Source organism: Microcaecilia unicolor, chromosome 8 (assembly GCF_901765095.1).
Source record: "Microcaecilia unicolor chromosome 8, aMicUni1.1, whole genome shotgun sequence".
Classification (NCBI taxonomy): domain Eukaryota; kingdom Metazoa; phylum Chordata; class Amphibia; order Gymnophiona; family Siphonopidae; genus Microcaecilia; species Microcaecilia unicolor.
The window spans coordinates 190,346,600-190,360,360 of NC_044038.1; the positions used below are offsets into that span (position 1 = coordinate 190,346,600).

At 44.4% G+C, this 13,761-nt stretch overlaps 1 protein-coding gene across 3 annotated transcripts in view; it reads right to left on the reverse strand.

Annotated features, from left to right (window-relative positions):
* Positions 1–13,761, reverse strand: part of TTLL9 (tubulin tyrosine ligase like 9) — a 390,690-nt gene that overhangs the window by 187,025 nt on the left and 189,904 nt on the right. The window lies entirely within an intron of this gene.

The window sequence follows — 13,761 nt, forward strand, 5'->3', positions numbered from 1 at the left end:
TTTCTCCGAGATTTCAGAACGGTGTTGGATTGGAAAGGGATGAATATTGTGACATCATCAGCGTACCACCCCCAGTCATCAGCCTACCACCCCCAGTCTAATGGCTTGGTAGAAAGATTTAATAAGACTTTAAAGCCATATTAAGGAGGAGCCTGAAGGGGAATATATGGAATGGGACCAGCTGTTACCTTTTGTCCTATATGCCTGTAGACAAAATATCCAGCCTCCTTGGGGGTCTCACCCTTCGATTAATGTATGGGTGACATCAAATGAAATCAAAACAGGACTTATATACCTCTAAAATTCAACTTTTCAGGGTTCGTCCTCTTTACAATAATTAGGTAAGTTAATGTGTACATCAAGCCGGGACTGCAAATAGCTTGTGAGAAGAGTAGGAACGGAGTCGGGATCTTGTGAAACGTGGGCTACAATCTAGAGGGAGCTATGGTGGGTGTGAGTTACTATTGTGGTGATTGGGAATATATAGGTTTTTAGACTTTTCCTAAAGCTAATGTAGTTCCTTTCTGTTCTGATTGCGTAAGGGAGTTCCATAGTGAGGTGCAGACCACAGGGAAGAGTGAATATCCAAACTCCCAGAGGCATGTTTGATATTCATTGGCATAATGCTGCTAATGCTGCCACTGCTTGAGCAATTCTGTTGGTATGCTATCAATTCCTGGGGCTTTTCGGTTGGCTAATTGCTTCATTGCCCACATGACTTCTTCCTTCAGAATATTGGTTCCAGCTCCAGTGTCTCATCCTTGTCTATCAGATGGTTCTATTGTTCACCTTCATATAACTTCTGTATACATTCTTTCCACCAATCATGAATTGCTGGCTGGTCATACAGTTCCTGGCCATTGCTCCCACGAACTGTTGCCTTGCGGGTCATGAATGTTGACCATGCCCTCTTCACATGGGTGTAGAGTTCTCGCATGTGACCTTTCCTATTCGCTTCCTCCATCTTCTGACACTGTCCATTCCAGTAGTTCTCTTTGTCCTTTCTGGCCTCTCTTTGGAATTCTGCATTTAACCTTCTGAAATCTTCTCTGTTTCCAGAAGCTTTGACCTTCCTTCTCTCTTCTGCAATGTTGATGGTTGAGTCGGAAATCCATTGGAATATGTTCTAATGAATTATGCCAACGTATATGGAACACATGTGAGTGGCCAAAAGAAAGGAAAATATAATTTTTCATCCCAATTCCAAAGAAGGGGGATACAAAGACTGCACAAATTACCGCACCATAGCTCTGATACCACATGCAAAGTCCTTTTGAAGATCATTCAACAGCGCTTGAGTATAACCATCGACAGGGAGTTGTTAGATGTGCAAGCTGGCTTCAGGAAAGGCAGAGGCACTTGTGGTCATATTGCCAACTTTCGATGGATTATGGTATAAGCTAGAGAGTGCCAGAAAGATCTCTACATGATTTTATTGATTATTCAAGGGCATTTGATATGCTTGAACACAAGCAGCTCTGGACCTGCCTGAAGGAGATGGGCACACCACCACGCCTGATTGAACTCATAAGAATCTCTATCAAGAACAGAAGCTACAGTCCGAATGCCATATGGAGACACAGATTGGTTCAAGATTGGAAAGGGCACATGATAAGGATGCATCCTGTCACCAGCAGCTTTCAACATATATGCTGAAACCATCATGCGATGAGCAGGCCTGGATGAGACCAAGATTGGCATGAAAATAGGTAGCAGAAACATAAACAACCTCCGATATGCTGATGATACCACCCTGCTGGTTGAAAATAAGAAGGATCTTGAACATCTGATCAGGAAAGTCAAAGAAGAAAGTGAGAAGGTTGGACTGCACCTGAACATTAAAAGACAAAGATCATGACATCAGCAAAAAATGTGAATGTTGACATCAAGATCAACAATGAAGAAATTGAAGTTGTCAAAGATTTCATCTTTCTTGGCTCCAAAATTAATCACGATGGTGAGTGCAAACTTTAGATCAAGAGACAGCTGACACTTGGAAGAAGTGTGATGGCAAGCATTAACAACATCTGGAAGACCAAGGACATCAGCCTGGCAACCAAATGTAGATTGGTTAGTGAAATCATCTTTCCAATAGCAACATATGGCTGTGAATCTTGGACTGTGAGAAAGACAGACAGGCGAAAAATTGATGCATTTGAATTATGATGCTGAAGACAACTGTTATGCATACCATGGACAGCCAAAATAACAAACCAAGCAGTTCTGGAACGTATCAAACCATAAATCTCGCTGGAGGCCAAGGTAGCAAAACAAAAGTTCTCTTATCTTGGTCATATAATGGACTTAAATACAAAAGCACCTATGCATCAACTTTCTCCTATTCTAGTGCTCATCTCTGGAATGAACTGCCTAAACTGGTGAAACTTACTACTGATCACCCTACTTTCAAAAAGCGCCTCAAGACCTTTCTATTTGGCAAAGCTTATGCATCACTCCCGGCAGGCATCTCTACCTTCTGATCTGTCTTATCCCGGTGTCACATTACTCACCACTGCTCTTTCTCTTTTACTTTACCTCGCTTTGCCTTTTCCCCATTATACTTCTAGGACATTAATTGTTTGACCCCTGACATGCTGTGTTTTTATGTAGATTGTTGTAAGCCACATTGGGCCTGCCCATGGGTGGGAAATTGTGGGATATAAATGCTGTAAATAAATAAATAAATATCATGGGAAGCAAGTCCCGCGAAAAAGACATCATGACTGGAATGGTTAGTGGCAAAAGAAAAAGGCCAAACAAGAATTTGTTGGATAGATATTATCAAGGAAGACACTGGAATGAACATAGCAGAATTGAAAGAAGCTGTGAGAGATCGGAAGGCATGGCGATCCATAGAATGACTGACAGCCGTACTGATCGAATAAGGAAGGAAGGAAGGTCTGATATTCTAAAAGAGCAATGGGTAGAACCAGAAGGGGATCCACAGACAGTTATATCATATTGAGGGGCCTAAGAGGCCAATTAGCCAAGGTGTCCAAGATGGCTTTGGAAAAATTTGGAGAGGACCCAGGAGCAACAGAAGGGCTATTATGACCATAAAAGTCAAAGCCAAGCTCAGAGCTCTTAAGGAAGGTGATAAGGTGCTGGTATTAATCCCTAGCTCACCCCATAGGTTTACTTCCAGATTGAGGGGACCCATGATAGCAAAGAAACAAATGGGCCCCTTTACTTATGAGCCATTAAACAATTGGGGGAAAAAGCAGATTGCTAGGTACTTGTAACCTGGATTGGCCACTGTTGGAAACAGGATACTGTGCTTGATGGACCTTAAGTCTGTCCCAGTATGGCTACACTTACGTTCAGATTTACCACATAAATGTTATAAAGCCTTGGCAGGAGAGACAGGCCCTCATGGCCTGCTTAAAAGAGGATGATGATCTTGGCTCCCATGTCTCAGACTTACATGATATGAAAAAGCCCTGCATAATTGGCGAGCTTACTCCTTTGAGCATGTGCTTACATCGAGTCTACTACTACTTATCATTTCTATAATGCTACTAGATGTACGCAGTGCTGTACACTTGAACATGAAAAGACAGTCCCTGCTCGACAGAGCTTAAAATCTAATTAGGACAGACAAACAGGACAAATAAGAGATAAGGGAATATTAAAAGTGAGGATGATAAAATTGTAGCATGATATAAGTTTGATTGTGAGAGTTATGAATTTTGCTGGATCAGATCTAAATTATATAAAATATACAGCTTCAAAGACTCTCCCCCCCCCCCCCTTTTCCTCTGGAAAACTACTAGCTGGGTGGTTACCTAAGCCCATCAACACCTATCCAAAGAATCAATCACAGAACAAAAGATAGTGAAACTCCACCTATTACTCAGACTCAGAAGCCCATCTATCAGACAAAAGAAGCTCAATCACCCTCAGACAATGGACCAGCAGATGTTCCTTTCAAAGACAGCTATCTCAGAGACTGCAGTAACAAAAGACTACACCTCCACCTATTTTCAGACAAAGACTAAGCCCATCTAAGCTCAATCACTCTCAGACAATGGACTAGCAGATGTCCAGGCACGAAGTCTTGTGATGTCATTGAGCATGTGACCTGTTGCCAGGCTCCATCTCAAAGCCAGATGCCCAGGATTCAGCTATCCAGGAGCTTTCCAATTGGACCAAGGGCAACCACCTGACGTGAGTCTAATGCCCAGTTCAGACACTTTAAAAGCAGGGGCTCTTTCTTTAGAAGGAGAGTTCTTCCTGGCTGTTCCTGAGTTCCTGATGCTCCTGTCCTAGTCGCCGCTGCCCTGAATTGATTAAAACTAAAAGTAAGCTAGTATCTCCTGGAATCCTGACTTCTCAAGCTGGACATCACATCCACCTTAAAAGAAACTGCTTCAAGCTCCATCAGACAGCAAATCTACAAAGAAATCTTCTGTTCCAGCAAGGATCTCCTGCATCACTCTCCATAGCAGCCTCCATCAATGTGAGTTATCCAGCTTAATTTACAATCAAACCTGTTATTTTGTAGCATACTTCCATTGGTAAAAGATCCTTTCTAAAACTACCTCTCTATTGTAAACTTATTACCTTGCCTGTACTAGAAATAAACATTTTCTTTTAAAGTTAACTATCTGGCCTTTATATTGGGAAAAGCATATGTTCTCACATGCAAGCTCCAAATGCTCTAAGCACATGTTACCTTTTAAAGTTACACTGATAGCACATGTTCGCTTTTTAAACTTAGTGCCATGCTTTGAGGACATGTTCCAAAACGTACAGGGCAGGTTAATGTAATTAATTCGAATTTAGTATATAAAATTCCCCTCTATTCTTACATGATTATTATTCTTAACAATTTACCTTTAATTGGAATAGAATAAGTATGTATAAGACTAGAGAATCGAATTAGAATTGGAATTACAATTGGAATATAAGAACATTTCATTTTGTAATTCTTTGCGACCACATGCTCTGAGTAATTCCCTCTGTTAATACATATTCTATTATTAACTAGAGAAATATTATATTATAAAATTATTTGTTTCAAAATAACAAGTTCTGAACAAGTGAATAAGGGTTAGGAGTTAAAGGCAGCATAAAAAAGGTGGGCTTTTAGCTTAGATTTGAAGACGGCCAGAGATGGAGCTTGACGTACCGTCTCAGGAAGTCTATTCCAGGCATATGGTGCAGCAAGATAAAAGGAACGGAGTCTGGAGTTAGCGGTGGAGGATAAGGGTGCAGATAAGAGAGATTTACCCAGTGAACGGAGTTCCTGGGGAGAAGTGTAGGGAGAGATGTTACGCTCTGCTACACTTCTCCAGGATGGGTTGGTTTCTGTTTCCTAACCTAGCAGCCATCATCCAGGTTGGATCATGGACAGCAGCCATCTTGGTTAGCTCAGGAGGGGGCAGCCATCTTGGAGTAACGAGGTCAGGAAGGAAGCCCATATTTGGATGTAGGCACCTCTGCTGATGGGGGCAGCCATCTTGGAACAGCTGCTCATGGTTGAGCCTAATTCCTGCTCTATTTAAAGCCCTGTTTCCAGTCCTTCCATGCTTCGGCTTCTATTCGCTTAGAGGTTGTGGTCTTCATCTGTTCCAGTGTTTTCCTGTGTTCCTGACCTTGGATTGTTTACTGACCACGCGTTGTGTTGCTGCCTGCCCAGACTTTCGGATTGCTCTCTGTTTTGCTGCTTCACTGACTCTTTGCTCCTGGACTGTGTCTGCCTGCCTGCCAGCCTGGTCAGCGGTTGTGCAACCCCGCCGGTTCCAGAAGTCCTGGTGGCCGCCTGCACCTGGGGGCTCAACTCCCAGGGAACGGTGGTCGCTCCCCAAGTGAAGCTAGGGGTTGTCTGGCTGCCTGATCGAGTGCGGTGCCACTTCATCTTCGCCGTGCTCAGTCGGGGCACAAGGGCTCACATTCACCAGGTCATAACAAGAGATGAGAGTGGAGAGGTACTGAGGAGCTGCAGACTGAATGCACTTATAGGTCAATAAGAGGAGTTTGAACTGTATGCGGAAATGGATAGGGAGCCAGTGAAGTGACTTGAGGAGAGAGTTAATATAAGCATAGCGACCCTGGCGGAATATTAGTCGTGCAGCAGAATTTTGAACAGATTGAAGAGGAGAGAGATGGCTAAGTGGGAGACCTGTGAGAAGCAAGTTGCAATAGTCTAAGCGAGAGGTGGTAAGAGTGTGGTTGAGGGTTCTGGTAGTGTGCTCAGAAAGGAAAGGACAAATTTTGGTGATATTATAGAGAAAGAAATGACAGGTTTTAGCAGTCTGCTGAATATGTGCAGAGAAGGAGAGGAAGGAGTCAAAGATGACCCCAAGATTACGAGCTGATGAGACAGGAAGGATGAGAGTGTTATCCACAGAAATAGAGAATGGGGGAAGAGGAAAGGTTGGTTTAGGGGGAAAGATAAGAAGCTCAGTCTTGGTCATGTTTAGTTTCAGATGGCGGTGAAACATCCAAGCAGCAATGTCAGACAGGCAGGCCGATACTTTGGCCTGGATTCTTGCTGAGATTTCTGGTGTGGAGAGGTAGATCTGGGAATCATCAGCATAAAGATGATACTGAAAACCATGGAATGAGATCAGAGTACCAAGGGAAGAAGTATAGATGGAGAAAAAAAAGAGGTCCTAGGACAGATCCCTGAGGTACACCAACTGACAGTGGGATAGAAGTAGAGGAGGAGCCACTAGAGTATACACTAAATGTACGCTGGGAGAGATAAGAAGAAAACCAGGAAAGAACAGAGCCCTGAAATCCAAGTGAGGACAGAGTATCAAGGAGTAGGCTGTGATCAGTGGTGTGCTGGTAAATATTTAACCATCAAATTAAATAGACCTATAACTCACAAGTGTGGGAATTTAATTCAAACTACATAGTAACAAATATCCCAAACACTCCGTCATTTCAAATGTCCATATATAAATGTCTCAATGCTTCACCCCCATAAATTAGCAAACGGGGATCTTCAGATTTACAACTCTCCACCATCCGGAAACTTCGTCTCCGTAAATAATATTGGTGTTGCTTACATCCTCATTGATCAACCCGTGCAATTTTTTATCTTTCCTTTTCATTTTCATTTCTTTGTTATATCATTATGCTTCTAATTCCCATATACTTCTGGGTAATTCTGTATCAAACACTTAGTTTGTACTAAAACTTAGCTTTATAACTGTCGTTCAGCAGCATTTTTCCTCCCAGAGCAAACCTCCGCTGACATGGCCAGGTTTCGGTATCCTTCTTCAGGGAAGAGGCATGCGTTACAAAATATGTTTCTTCACACCAAGATTGAGTGGGGAAGTGGTGGAGACTTTGAAGGCGTCCTTCCCCTTTAAATGGGCCAAAAAGTACATTAGATATTTAGGGGTTAACCTAACTTCAGATATTTCAGAGCTTTTTTCGGTAAACTAAACAGGGTTAGCCAGGAACATAGCGGCTGACTTGGAGCGGTGGGGGGATCTGGAGGTTTCATGGTTCGGACGGATAGCTATTGTAAAAATGAATGTTCTACCCCGCCTTTTATACCTTTTTCAAGTGCTGCCTGTGAAGATGCCCAGGCGATTCCTTGTATCTTTGCAAGATCGTATAGTGCGTTTCGTCTGGGCAGGCAAGCGACCTAGGTTGTCACGCGCTCTACTCTATCAGGAGAGGAAGAGGGGAGGGATGGGTGTCCCAAACCTCACGTGGTACTATCGGGCAGCACAGGGTAAGGCAGCAGTTCAATGGTACCAGGCTTATCCAGACAGACAATGGGTACAATTAGAGCAGTTCTCAGTTGGTGATCAGCCGCTGGAGGCGCTCATGTGGCTACCGCAATCTCTTAGATCAATGGATGAGAGCGAATGCCCATCAGTCAATGTCACTCTCCATTACTGGGACAGCTTATTTTCACGGGGAAAGCATATAAACACCGTTCTGTGCACCGTTCTGTGCGTTCTGTTGCGCCTATCTCCCATAGCCTATAATCCTTTATTCTTGCCTGGGCAGGAGAAGGGGGTTTTCACTAGATGGTATGGGATGGGTGTGAAAACGTGGGGTCAATTATTTGAAGATGGTTCTCTTCTTTCCTTTTCAGCATTACAGGCCTCATACTCGGTGGAGGAGATGGACAGGTTTGCCTATAGCCAGCTGGTCCATTTCCTCCGGACAGAGGCAATTACGTGGGTACTCCAGCGGGACAAAACGCCCTTGGAAAAGATTTGTGAAAAATTTCACATGTCCCGAGGACTGATTGGGAGCCTTTATGGTTGTATCTGCAAGAGGGTCCCAAGTTACAGTAAACATAGGAAGACTTGGGAGATGGAGCTTGGAGTGACCCTGGGGGAGACCCGGTGGGAGAGAATTGAACGTGCGGTGGCACCCTCGCCAGCCTATTTGCCAGAATTTTCACATATAATTTGGCATCACAATTCAATAGGGAGATTGGTCTATAAGCCCCCATCTCCTCTGGATTTTTCCCCGGCTTCACTAGTACAATCATTTTAGCTGTATTAAAGGCAACAAGTGCCGGTTCTAACCTGGCCAAGGAGTTAAACAGTTTCAACAAAGGAGGCGTCACCTGCTCCTGTAACATCTTATAAAACGCTGTTCCATATCCATCAGGACCCGGCGCCTTATGCATGTCACTCTGCTGCAACGCCAACATTAATTCACCTTCTACAATGGGCGCATTCAGAAACTTTGCCTGAGCTGGGGAGATCCTCGGGATCTCCATATTATCCAGAAATAGCATGCTGTCCAACATCAGTTCCGTCTGTTCCTGATATAACTCTGCAGAGTACCTCTGGAACCCTGTCACTATGTCCTGCGGAGATCTCAGCATGTTGCCCCCCAGCCCTTTGAACTGCAGAATTCCGGACGGCTCTTTCTTTCCTCGAACTAAACGCCCCAGCAAGGTCCCTGCCTTATTCCCATACATGAAAAGCTGGTGTTTATAGTATTGCTGCGACTTCTGTACTCTCTCATGCAGCAATTCATTTAATTCTCTCTGGGATGCCAGATATGCTAATTTCTGCTCTCCCGTCAGGTACCCCCCTAACTTTATCCTCTGAATCCTTACCTCCCGCTCCAATCATATAATCTCTTTATCCCATCTTTTCTTAACCCACGCCTTGTAGGCAATGATCTCTCCTCTCATGACTGCCTTTGCAGTCTCCCAATATAAGGTAGCCTGTTCCTCATGTGCCTTATTATGATCCGCAAAGTCTCTCCATTTTCCTCCCAGAAATGCCTGAAACTTCGTATCTCTATAGAGCTCCAATGGAAATCTCCAACCTCCACCCTTTCCTACCCCCCCTACTCTTTCCAACATCACCCACAGGAGAGAATGATCTGAGATCTCACAAGGTCCGATTTCTGCCTCTACCACCTTTGAGAATAATGCCGTAGAAAGAAAGAGATAATCAATACGGGACATGGAAGAATGTGCCCTTGATAGATGGGTATAATCCCTACTTGTAGGATGCAGGCCTCTACAAACATCCACCAAGTCCAAGGTAGAACACAAAAAAGGTAGTCCCCTTTCATAGTGTCGTTGCCTCTGTCCCGACCCACCGCTCTTATCTACCAATGGGTCAAACACTAAGTTAAAGTCACCTCCTAAAATAATATTACCCCCTTGGTATGGAGTCAACAATGCTAGAATCTCCTTGTAAAATTTTTTATCATATATACAGTATTAGGTGCGTAGACATTGCAGATAATATAGGTAAGTCCCCCCAACAACACCTCCACTAATACATATCTGCCCTCTGCACTCCTTTGTATCAATTTAATGGATGGCTGCAATCCCTTACGAAAAAGTATTAATACCCCTGCCTTTTTATTACAAGCTGGGGACCCTACCACCCCTCCTACCCAACTTTGGTGAAATTTATCATGCTCCATGGCAGTCAAGTGCGTCTCCTGTAAGAACGCTATATCCGCTGCATGTTGGTTCAATGCCTGCAAAATTGTTTCCGCTTTACGGGCGAAGAGACCCACCCTACATTCCAAGATATTAATTTAAAGTGTCCCACTAATCCAACCTATTACACAGCAAATCCAATCTCTACCTACACAGTTTTGAGAGTGCACCCCCCAGCCCTTGGGTGCCCTCCCCAATCTCCACCGTACTTGCTTCCGCCACCAATCGATACTCTGGAGGACCAGGAAGAAGAGCAATAACCAAGAAAAAAACAAAACAACAAACCAAACCCAACATCCCCCCTCCTCTCAACCCCTCCCCCTTCCTCCCATCCCCCTCCCCCTTCTCTGACCCCTCCCCCTAAACCTCCTATCTGTGTTCTCTCTAGAGAACTAGTCACGTCTCTGTCCCACCCCCTCCCTCACAGCACAACTTTGGTTTGAACATAGTAGAAACCCCATCTCCTCAGAACTACACCAAAACATCGTTGCTATCTCTTTAAACCAAACATAAACCTGCACATGCTTACCCCAACACTCAATAATATATATGTGCTTACATGTTCAACATCAGGTCCCCTCCCCTCAGTAACAGATGAATGCCCCCATGCCACGTACTCTTACAGTGGGGGACCAACATCTTGCCCTGTCCTTTTAATGTTCAGATAATGCCCTCTTACATTCCTGTGCTTCTCGATCCGCTTCAAACAAATTGCTCTCGTACTTCTCCTCTTCAGCTCGATCTGCGCGCCATCTCTTCCGCTTCTGCCTCTGAACGTCCAGCCAGCTGTTTAGTATACTGTAGAGCTTCCGTCGGCGAATTGAAAAATCTGGGCTTACCATCCTGCTGCACCCGTAGCCTTGCTGGATACAGTAGTGCGAATCGAGCGCTCTTCTTAAACAACTCCGAGCATGCTTCCCCATACTGTTTGCGCTGCAGCGCTACTGCTGCGGAAAAATCCTGGAAACATAAAATATTGTGCGATTCATATACCACTTTACCAATCTGTCTCCAGGCTCGCAGTATCTCCTGCTTATGGGTATAATTAAAAATTTTGCATATTACAACCCTCGGTCGCCCAGCTTTTTGCCTCTGTTGACCTAGGCGATGCACCCGCTCTATTTTCAAAGTTTTTCCAGGGCTTGTAACTTCAATATTTTAGGCAGCCAGGATTCGAGGCACTCTCTTAGATCGACCTCTCTCAGGGATTCAGGAAGTCCAACCAGCCGGAGATTATTCGTCCTCGCCCTGTTTTTTAAGTCCTCTAATTTCTGTTCCATCTGCACAAACTTCTTCCGCCATTCCTCGTGCTGGCCTGCCTGCTGTGTGCAACGATCTTCAACTTCCTACAGTCTTTGCTGAAATCCAACCATGTCGGTGCATAGCCCCTCCAGTTTGCCATCCATTGTGTCCAGTTTCTCTGCAATCTTTTGCAACTTTAAGTCTACAGAGGTCTCCAGCAACTGCGAGACCTCCGCTGCAATTTCCGCCGCCCAGGCAGAGTTCACAGTTTCTCCCGAGGGGCCGGGGTCCGCCATCTTGCCGTCCCCAGCTCGCCCTCGTGTGCCTTCTTTCCTCTGTGCTTTGGAGGTCATCGTGCTTACAGTCAATTGTCTCTGTTTTGACCACTCCTATGTTCCAAACCTGTTTATACTGTATTTGGGTTTCAAAAATCGCTTCTCATGCTGACAGGGGTAGATTTTATCTCAGGGGCCTCGGAGCTCTTTCCTGTGGCGTCCAACCCACTGCCTAGCATCACGTGACTCCTTTTGAATGACTTTTAATGCAGGACATTAGTGCTGAAAAGCTCTGCTGGACTATAAATGAGCAGTTATGAACTCCTTACTGTTTAATTGAAGTTTTCTGCCTTGAGCCCTGGGACAACAAGTAAAAAAACAGAAAGTTCTGTTTTCAAAGACTGCTTATCTGCACTTGACTAGATTGGGAGGGGGAGGGGAAATGCTGTAACCCAGAGCCTTGCTCCTGATAACATTGCAAAATGTGTGCATGGGAATAGGACTGTTGAACATAATTTTAGCTCTGGAGGAGTAAGAGTTGGCTATGCTGTGAACTTTGATAAGGGTTTGCTGTATTTGGAACAATGATATATATATGTATATATTTTTGGAGCACAGTAACTGGAGAACCAGAAACACGGATCCGCATATTTTTTCCCCTCTTTTTTTTTCCTCCCATTTCCAAAAAAGGGGTAAGGAGCACCCAGACCAGGTAACCTGGACAACGCTACAAACTATAATAAAATGTCCAAATGTCAGCACAATACACAATAAGAACAGTGATGAAAACTTGTAAATACAAAAATTATAACAGGAATGATACAATGGTGCCATATACCTTAAACAACACAGCAGACCATTCATATAATAGAAATTTATTTAAGCAGAACTTGATGCAATGATAAATGGGGTTGGAATGGTTAACTATGGAAAGATCACTTAACCTTTGGTGATTTTGTTTGCTTTTTTTAAATGGGAGGTGGCTGGTATAGGAAGCTGGATATCATGCCTTTATTAGATTTATGATAAGAACTTACGAACATAAGAATAGCCATATTGGGTCAGACCATCTACTCAGTATTCTGTTTCCATCAGTAGCCAATCCAGGTCACAAGTACCTGGCAGAAACCCAAACAGTAGCAATATTCCATGTTACCAATCCCAGAGCAAGCAGTGGCTTCCCCATGTCTATCTCAATAGTAGACTATGGACATTTCCTCCAGGAAGTTGTCCAAACTTTTTTAAAAAACCCAGATATGCTAATCACTGTTTGACCACATCCGCCAGCAACGAGTTTCCAGAGCTTAAGTATTTGTTGCGTGAAAAATTATTTCCTCCTATTTGTTAGTATTTTATACATTGTATTATGAACTCTATGGTTTGAAAAAGCGAATGCTACATACCTGTAGAAGGTATTCTCCAAGGACAGCAGGCTGATTGTTCTCACTGATGGGTGACGTCCAATCGGAATCTTCACTAGCAAAGACGTTTGCTAGCCCTCGCGCGCCCATGCGCGACAGTCTTCCCGCCCGAACCGGCTCGTGTTCGTCAGTCCCGTATGTAGCAAGACAAAGACAAGGGAAGACACAACTCCAAAAGGGAGGCGGGCGGGTTTGTGAGAACAATCAGCCTGCTGTCCTCGGAGAATACCTTCTACAGGTATGTAGCATTCGCTTTCTCCGAGGACAAGCAGGCTGCTTGTTCTCACTGATGGGGTATCCCTAGCCCCCAGGCTCACTCAAAACAACAAACATGGTCAATTGGGCCTCGCAACGGTGAGGACGTAACTGAGATTGACCTAACAACTTATCCAACTAACTGAGAGTGTAGCCTGGAACAGAATAAACATGGGCCTAGGGGGGTGGAGTTGGATTCAAACCCCAAACAGATTCTGAAGCACTGACTGCCCGAACCGACTGTCGCGTCGGGTATCCTGCTGCAGGCAGTAATGAGATGTGAATGTATGGACAGATGACCACGTCACAGCCTTGCAGATCTCTTCAATAGTGGCTGACTTCAAGTGGGCCACTGACTCTGCCATGGCTCTAACATTGTGAGCCGTGACATGACCCTCAAGAGCCAGCCCAGCCTGGGCATAAGTGAAGGAAATGCAGTCTGCTAGCCAATTTGATAAGGTGCGTTTCCCCACAGCCACTCCCCTCCTGTTGGGATCAAAAGAAACAAACATTTGGGCGGACTGTCTGTTGGGCTGTGTCCGCTCCAGATAGAAGGCCAATGCTCTTTTGCAGTCCAATGTGTGCAGCTGACGTTCAGCAGGGCAGGAATGCGGACGGAAAAAGAATGTTGGCAAGATAACTGACTGGTTCAGATGGAACTCCGACACTACTT